Below are 8,416 nucleotides of genomic sequence, written 5' to 3'. Positions count from 1 at the left end.
GAATCTTCCTTGAGTAATGATGACCAACACATCACTATCCATGACAGTTCTTTTGTATTTCTGGCTAGTTCAACTCAGTCTATGACATGGAATTCAATTCTGAATGCCACATTTTTTTGGGGGGGGGCCAGTCATGGGACTTGTACCCTGGGCTTGGGCACTGTCCCTGAGCTCTTCAGCTCAAGGTTACTGCCCTACCTCATGAGCTACAGCCCCACTTCCGGTTTTCTGGTGGTTAATTGGAGGTAAGAGTCCCACAGACTTTAGTGCCAGGCCTGAACTGCAATCAGATCTCAGCCTCCTGAGTAGCTAGGATTATAGGCATGAACCACATTTTAAGAGCTGCATTGGCCATTGAAAATGTAAGGAAAGGCAAATGTCCAGGTGAATGGGAGCAGCTTTCATTTGGGGTAAATGATTCAAGCAACTTGGGACATGAAAGGAAGGCACAAGACCCACTTTCAAATATTTGATATGTGATCATGGCGAAGTGTACATTGCTTCTCTGCTGTTCTAGAGGCCAGATGAGGGCAAAAGTCTGCAAGTTAAGGAGCCCAGATTTTCATTCACTGATAAAGATTCTATTGGCTGTCACACTGTCCAGTGATAGCAAACCTCCCCAAGCAGGGAGAAGGAGACTGGTCCCTGGAGGCTTCTAAGCAGGAGCTGCAAGAGTATTACAGGTATAATTGTTTTAATATTACACCACTATTAGGTGCTGGTGTCTCATTCCTGTAACCCTAGCAACTCAGGAGGCTGAGATCTGAGGATCTCAGTTGCAAGCCAGCCTGGACAGGAAAGACTGAGACTTTTTTTTTTTTTGGCAGTCCTGGGGACTGAACTCAGGGCCTGAGCACTGTCCTTGCGCTTTCCTCAAGGCTAGTGCTCTACCACTTGAGCCACAGCTTTTCTATATATATGGTACCAAGGAATCTTTTTGCATGCTAGGCAAGCACTGTACCACTAGGCCAAACTCCCGGCCAGTGAGACTCTTATCTTCAGTTAACCACTAAAACACTAGAAGTGGAACTAGGGCTCAAATGGTAGAGCACTAGCCTTGAACAAAAAAGCTCAAGGACAGCACACAGGCCCTGAGTTCAAGGACCAGTACTGGCAGGCACACACATACATACACACAAACACACACACATACACACACACACACACACACACACACCCAAATTCATCTCCCTCATGATTTCAAAGGTGTGCTTTTTAAGGAATTGACCTGTGAATCTGTGAATCTTGGGGCACCTCATTCATCCAAACTTATCCAAATTATTTTCTTGTACATAGAATGAGTTTATGCACATAGAATGATGATTAATAAATAGGTGTTAATAATTCATTACCTGAGGGCCTAGAACAAAGCTCTAGTCACAAAAAAAAAATCAATTGTGTTCTGCCTTTCTGTCTATTCTAGTTCTACTTGGATTTCTTGGGATTTCACATTAATGTAAGCTGCAGTGTAAATCCAGCACTGGACTTAATAAAAATCAAGACGTGAGCATAATTTTAATTCACAGGAAATTATTCTTTGTTTTTCCTGTTATTGTCATAGGAATCTGTCCATCGAGACTCAAAGTGGTCTGAATTCAAAGGTTTGTCGCACTCTAATTTCACTATCTTAGCACCATACATATTTCCAATAATTATTAGCAATCATCTTAGAGAATAACAATAGTAAAAATGAAAGCATGGCAAATTGACATGTACTTCATCAGGAATATGGAAATGTAAACTAAGAATGCTCTAGGATGGCATTTCGATATAGTTTAAAATGATCTACTTTGGGTAAGATGTGCGATGGAATTTAAAATGATTTCTTCTTAGCTTTTTCTCTTGTATTCATGGCTTATATCTTTTTCTCAAGTTAAATGAAAAGATGTTTCTGCCTTACACAACACCAAAGAGCCACCAAATGAAACACAGGAAAACCATAATGTCAAACCCTGGAATGTTGTTATCAAATGCTTCCTTTGATTAAAGAAATCTAGTTTCTAAGAACTCTGGGCAAAAAAAAGAAAAAGAAAAAGAAAGCAGGTACTAGTGGATTATGCCCATAAGCCTAGCTACTCAAGAGGCTGTGATCTGAGGATCATGGTTCAAAGCCAGCCTGGGAAGAAAAGTCTGCAAGATTCTATGGCCAATTAACCAACACAAAAAGGAAAACATCACTGCGGGATATGTCAGAAATGTACCAGTCTGGAGTTCATACAGAAAATAATAGAATTCCTGTGTTCTCTCCTTGTAACTATTTCAAGTGTCTTACAAACACTGAACTGAGCAAACACAAGTTTAGAACTCCAGAAAGATACCTCAAAGCACGAGTCCACTTTCTTTTAAAAAGAAAAAAATCAATACATGACTCTGAGTTCATATCTTTTATACTCATAGCCTAGCATGTCACTTTTCCTGGAATGTGCTATTATGGCCAGTTCTGACTGGAGTAGACATTAAAGCAAGCCAAAGCAAGCTACACTTTGTCAAGTTGTTAACTTCCATTGTAAACAATATCCTTTAACCAGTAACTCGGATTTTATAGCAGTGAAGGAAGGAAGGTACTCCAATAAGTGGAGCAAATATGACCTGAAAACCCAATCCTTTCCTCTAAAAATCCAGCTTTTAAACTAGAGCAAACTTTGGTTTAATGCATCAAATGACAAACAAATCAAGATATCAGGACAGCTCTAAAATTTGAACAGCAGTTTCATCTACATTTTAACAAGTAGTGCCAATATTGTCACTGTTTTATGTCTTTGTCCTCTCTGCTATGATCTATCTTTAAATAAACTTTAGTTATTCTGGTAAGTGGCCAGTGGTATCCCATTGTGGATTTATTTCTCCTGAGCGCAAATGAGGCATTAACATTTGATTCTCAGTTGGGAAATGTCTAGTTCAAAGTTCTTTTGCCCACTCTTCCTGATATTTATCTCTTACTAATATTTTGGAACACAAAATAGGTTCAAATACCTTCTCAAATTTTGTGTTTCCATTTCTATTGTCTTTTTTTTCTTCCAGCCCTCGGGATTGAACTCAGGGCCTGACCATTGTGAGCTTTCTCAAGGCTAGCACTCTACCACTTGAGTCACAACACCACTTCTGGCTTTTTCTGTGTATGCAGTATGGAGAAATTGAACCCAGTTCTTCATGAATGCTAGGCAAGCACTCTACGACTAGGCCACACTCCCAGCCCCTTCTAGTGTATTTAACATCATCCAGTCAACAGGTATTTTAATTTTGATACTATACAAATAATCTTTTCTCCAAAATTATTGCTATTGTGTCATGCTTAAGATTGGGACGCAGCGGGGCGGGAGAATGGCCTAGTGGTAGAGTGCTTGCCTAGCAGACATGAAGCCCAGGTTCAATTCCTCAGTATTACATACATAGAAAAAGGCAGAAGTGATGCTGTGGCTCAAGTGGTAGAGCACTAGCCTTGAGGAATGCCCAAGGACAGTGCTCAGGCCCTGAGTCCAAGCCCAAGGACTGGCAAAAAAAAAAAAAAAAAAAGATTAGGATGCAGAGCTGGGAATGTGGCTTGGTGGTAGAGTACTTGCTTAGCATGCACAAAGCCTAGGAAGTGGTGCTATGGCTGAAGTGGTAGAGTACTAGACTTGAGCAAAAAGAAGCTCAGGGACAGTGCTGCTCAGTCCCTAAGTTCAAGCCCCAGGACTGTAGAAAAAAAAAGGGGGGACCCAAGCATCAATAAAATATTTTTGTGTTGTCTTTTCAAACTTAGTTCTGTAATCTACATGTTAATTTAGGATAGGATAGGATAGGATATGAAGTAGGAGAAAAATTGAAAAATTGCTTCTTTTTTCAATGTAGATATCCAATCATTCCAAAACCATGTACTAAAAACATTATTCTAGCTAGTATAATTCCTACAGCATCCCCATTTCATTCACTCACTGGACTTATGTAGAAGCAGATAGGTCTTAGAAAACTGCTACAGATGATGAAACTTACATGGACAGTGACACCAACTGTGATTTGTCTTCCAAATTCAGTCTCAGACTCACAGCTCTGAGTACATGGTATACAGTTCTTGGCCAGGCAAATGCTTCTTAGCATATAGAAATTTGCAAAGACCTCTAGAACAGCCCATACTTCCCTTCAGGACTATATCGTCCTTAAAGATTATATCAGTTTTATGACTCTGAGTCATAAGTCAGTATCAAAGAGTTTTCATTTTAATATCTCACTTGTTGAATCTAATGAACAGAAAGTGGCAAGCACTCCACATATCTTAGAAGATTCATTTGTTTTGTAGGTATGCCTCTCCTGGGGCTTGAACTGGTAGCCTGGGTGCTGTCCTTGAGCTTCTTGCTCAAGACTAGCATTCTACCACTTGAGCTACAGCTCCATTTCTGGTAATTTATTGGAAATAAGAGTCTCCTCCAACACAAGGTTTTTGTTTTTTCTTTGTTGCCATTTTCATTTTCTTTTCTTGTCTTGTTTGTTCCTTTAAATGTCTTTAGAAGGGTAAGGTGAGGCACATAAAACTAGACACTATGTTGAAAATGAACTCTAAAACTTCTGGGGTAGGGATGGAAGGGGGAAACAGGGAGTGTAAGGGAAGAGATGCATTGTCCAAAAATAAATGTACTGTTATCTGACATATGTAGCTGTAAACACTCTGTATATCACCTTTATAACAATAAAATAAATCTCACAGACGTTCCTTCCCAAGCTGCTTTGAACTTCAATCCTCAGATCTTAGCTTCCTGACTAGCTAGGATTAGAGGCATGTCTAGCAAAAGACTCCTAAGAGGGAGGAAAAGCCCATTAAAAAAAACTCACAAGCCTATCATCTTGGTGACAATTTTAGGTTCTAGTGTTTTGAAGTATATTCCAGGACACCCCAGTGTGAAAGAACTGGTGAGCACCCTCTCCAGCAGTGTAACAAGGATGCAGGCCCAGCAGCCTCTCAACCCCAAGTGTTCCACTCTTCCTTCTCCTGTCTAGCCCCACATCCTCTCTGTCTCATTCTCCCCCCAAGCACAATTAACATCTGCTTTTAAATGACTGAAGTACCTAGATTGGTTCTGTTTCCTACTTGGATCTACACTGATGAACCAGGCCCTGAAGTATTACATTTTTCAGTTCTAAAATTTCTGTTTTGTTGACAGGTTGTTTAAATATGCCACATCAGCTTTACAGTTTCTAATTCCAGCTTTCACTTCAGTTCTTATTTCCTGGAGCGTATCAGTCATAGCTGCTCCAGGATCTATATCCAAAAACACCAGCATGGTGAATCCATGTGGGTCTATTTCTACTGCCTATTATCTGCAATACTTTGTTGGATACTGACTTTTAAAAATAAATCATAGATAATGCTTGGGGCTTCTGATATTATTTTTCCTCCAAAGAAGATCAGAGAATTTGACAGCTTTAGAATCATGGATTTCCTTATTCCAAGTTCAAGGTTTAAGCGTTTTCTGGACTTGGATTTTTTTTTTTTTTTTGCCAGTCCTGGGGCTTGAACTCAGTGCCAGGGCACTGTCCTTGAGCTTTCTCAAGAACAGCACTCTACCACTTGAGCCACAGCACCACTCCCAGCTTTTTCTGGGTATGTGTACCAAGGAATCAAACCCAGGACTTCGTGCATGCTAGGTAAGCACTCTACCACTAGGCCACACTCCCAGTCCATTTAGACACATATATATGTATATGTATATATACATATACATATATATCCCTCTATATGGAGATATATAGCTATATTCAGCTTTACTAAATGAGCTCATTACTCACCAAAGTAAAAGTCCCAATTATTTTTTTCATAAATACTTCAAACTAAGAGGACAACAGCAGTCTGAGGCAAACATATCAATGGAAACTGTAGACTCTCTTCATCTACTATGAAAAAAATGTTAATACTACAAACCTATAGCTTTTGGCTTATCATTTTTTTTTCTTTTATCCAAGATCAAGTTAATTGTACAGATACTGCAAATACTATCAAAGTTTAGTTTTCCATTCTGGATGTATATGTACTTATGAAAAGATTTAGGTATAAATATCTAAGAAAGTAAAAAAAACATTACTTTTTCCATTTTAGCAAATAACAGCCAGACAATGAGGGCCATTAGAGAGGGTGAATGAGGGTAGGTATGGTCAACGTACTTTATATGTATATATGAAAATAGAACCAAAAAACCATTTTAAGAAGTGGGACAAAGGAGAAGAGAAAGGTAAGGGTGAGTTTGATCAGATACCCTGCATATATTTATAGAAATGACACTGAAACACTTTGTAGAACTAATATATGCTTTAAAACAGTCTTTTCAAAAATAAAAAACCATTTTACTCAGTCTCCAAGTACTGCTGTCAGTCTTGATGGCAATAAACTTACAACATTACAAAGTTATGATCCTCCAGCTTGTATCAGCCATATGGCCAATATTCTCAATACTGTTCTTTTCCATTCTTTAATTTTCACTAAATCAAATGAAAGGGTAATAATAACCAGTACAAAATTTTTGAGCTAATTTCTTGTTTTGCATGGAAGTAGGATAGCTTCATTTTGCCATATATCCTGGGTCCCCTAGAATGATCCTAACTCCATCTGCCAGCATCTCAGAAAAACTCACAAATGCAGAGAAATGCAATAAATGAAACTGGAAGTTCTCATCTCATAAATCATGCTCTATAACGTGACCAATGGGTAGGCAGCATTGAACAGCCAGGGTGCCTGAAAATATGGCCACCAGACTGAACCCCAGTCACACAGCAGGAGCACCAAGAAAAGTTCCTCTGCATACTGCATGCCCTGGTTGCTGCCCTGATCTGTTAAAACTCTATAAAGCACTAGGCACAGCTGTGCACACCTGTAGCCTGCTACACAGTGCCGAGGTGGGAGGGATCGCCATCCAAGGACATCCCTGAGGTCCACCAGCCCCTGCTAAAACACTAAGGGCTAAAAGGTGTGGCTCAAGTGCTAGAGCATCTGCCTAACAAGCATCAGGCCCTAGTGTGTTCAAACCCTAGTACTGCCAAAAAAAAAGAAAACAGGTAATGACATCAAGGCACTTTGGAGGTTACAATAAGCAGGACTGGATTTCTTCCATTTCTCTGCTTCCTATAAAAGCCCAGGTGGCTTCACGCACACAAATATCCTCTCAGATGCAAGCAGCTTTTGTTGTTGTCATTGTTAGATTTTAATGCCATCTTTTACTTCACAACTTTCTCGTTTCATCATTGTTATCATGATTTTAAGCCATTTAATAATAACTAATATAGCTGTATAATTTCTTCTATTCAGTGAGCCAAATTCATTTTCCGTAAACATTTCTCCTCTTGAAAAATCTAGAAATCAAGTTTCAAATTGAATTTTAAGCTGGGCCTGGTGGCTCACACCTGTAATCCTAGCTCCTCAGGATGCTGAGATCTGAGGATCATGGCTCAAAGCCAGCCCAGGCACAAAAGGACCTGAGACTCTTATCTCCAATTAACCTCTAGAAAACAGGAAGTGGGCTGGCTCAAGGGTAGGGGGTTAGCCTTGAGCTGAAGAGCTCAGAGACAGTGCCCAGGCCTAGTTCAAGGCCCATGACCAACCCCCCCCAAACACAAAATGTCCTATTTCAAAATTACAAAGAAAGCAATTCTAATTCAGGTTACAGACGTTCTGTTTTTGTGCTTTGTTTTTGTTTTAGTAAGGGGTGTTGGGAGCCAGAGTGGAATCAAATTGTACCTTGATTTGCATCAGACAATGGCTTTATTGTCTTATTGTTTTCTGGCCTTATTCTGTTTAAATGACCTGAGATTTACCATATGAATGTAACACCTGGAAGTTCCCTGGTTTCAAGAAGGAATATACGGCCTGGGAGTTTGGCCTAGTGGTTAAAGTGCTTGCCTAGCATGCATGAAGACCCGGGTTCGATTCCTCGGTACCACATACATAGAAAAAAGCTGGAAGTGGTGCTGAGGCTCAAGTGGTAGAGCTCTAGCCTTGAGAAAGTCCAAGGACAGTGCTCAGGCCCTGAGCTCAAGCCCAAGACTGGCAAAAGAAAAAAAAAAAAAGAAGGAATATACGCCTGGAGTTGAGAATAAACGGGGCTGCAGTTTTTACCTGGGCTGCAGACCTCCCGGACCCAATGTGTTTGTCTCTCTTCTATTTTTTCCAGTCCCTGCCCCCTATTTCAGGAACCCCAATTTGCTGCCGGTAGGCCCCGGCACAGGGGGTTAAAACTCAGGGACTTGTATGGCAAGCACTCAAACAACTGAGATCTTTGTTTTACTGTTTTTTTGTTTTTTTCAATTTACATTCTTATTTTTCAGATAGGATCTTGAGAGTTCTAACCAAGGCATAAGGGACCTGCCTCATACCTTGATCCTTTTATCTACACCCCCTTGTAGTTGGCATTACAGGTGTAAACCACCAAGCCTGGTCCCACATTCTATAGCTTTT

This window comes from Megascapheus bottae, chromosome 6, assembly GCF_031878675.1.
Source record: "Megascapheus bottae isolate mThoBot1 chromosome 6, mThoBot2.hap1, whole genome shotgun sequence".
NCBI lineage: Eukaryota > Metazoa > Chordata > Mammalia > Rodentia > Geomyidae > Megascapheus > Megascapheus bottae.
This window is presented reverse-complemented; position numbering follows the sequence as displayed.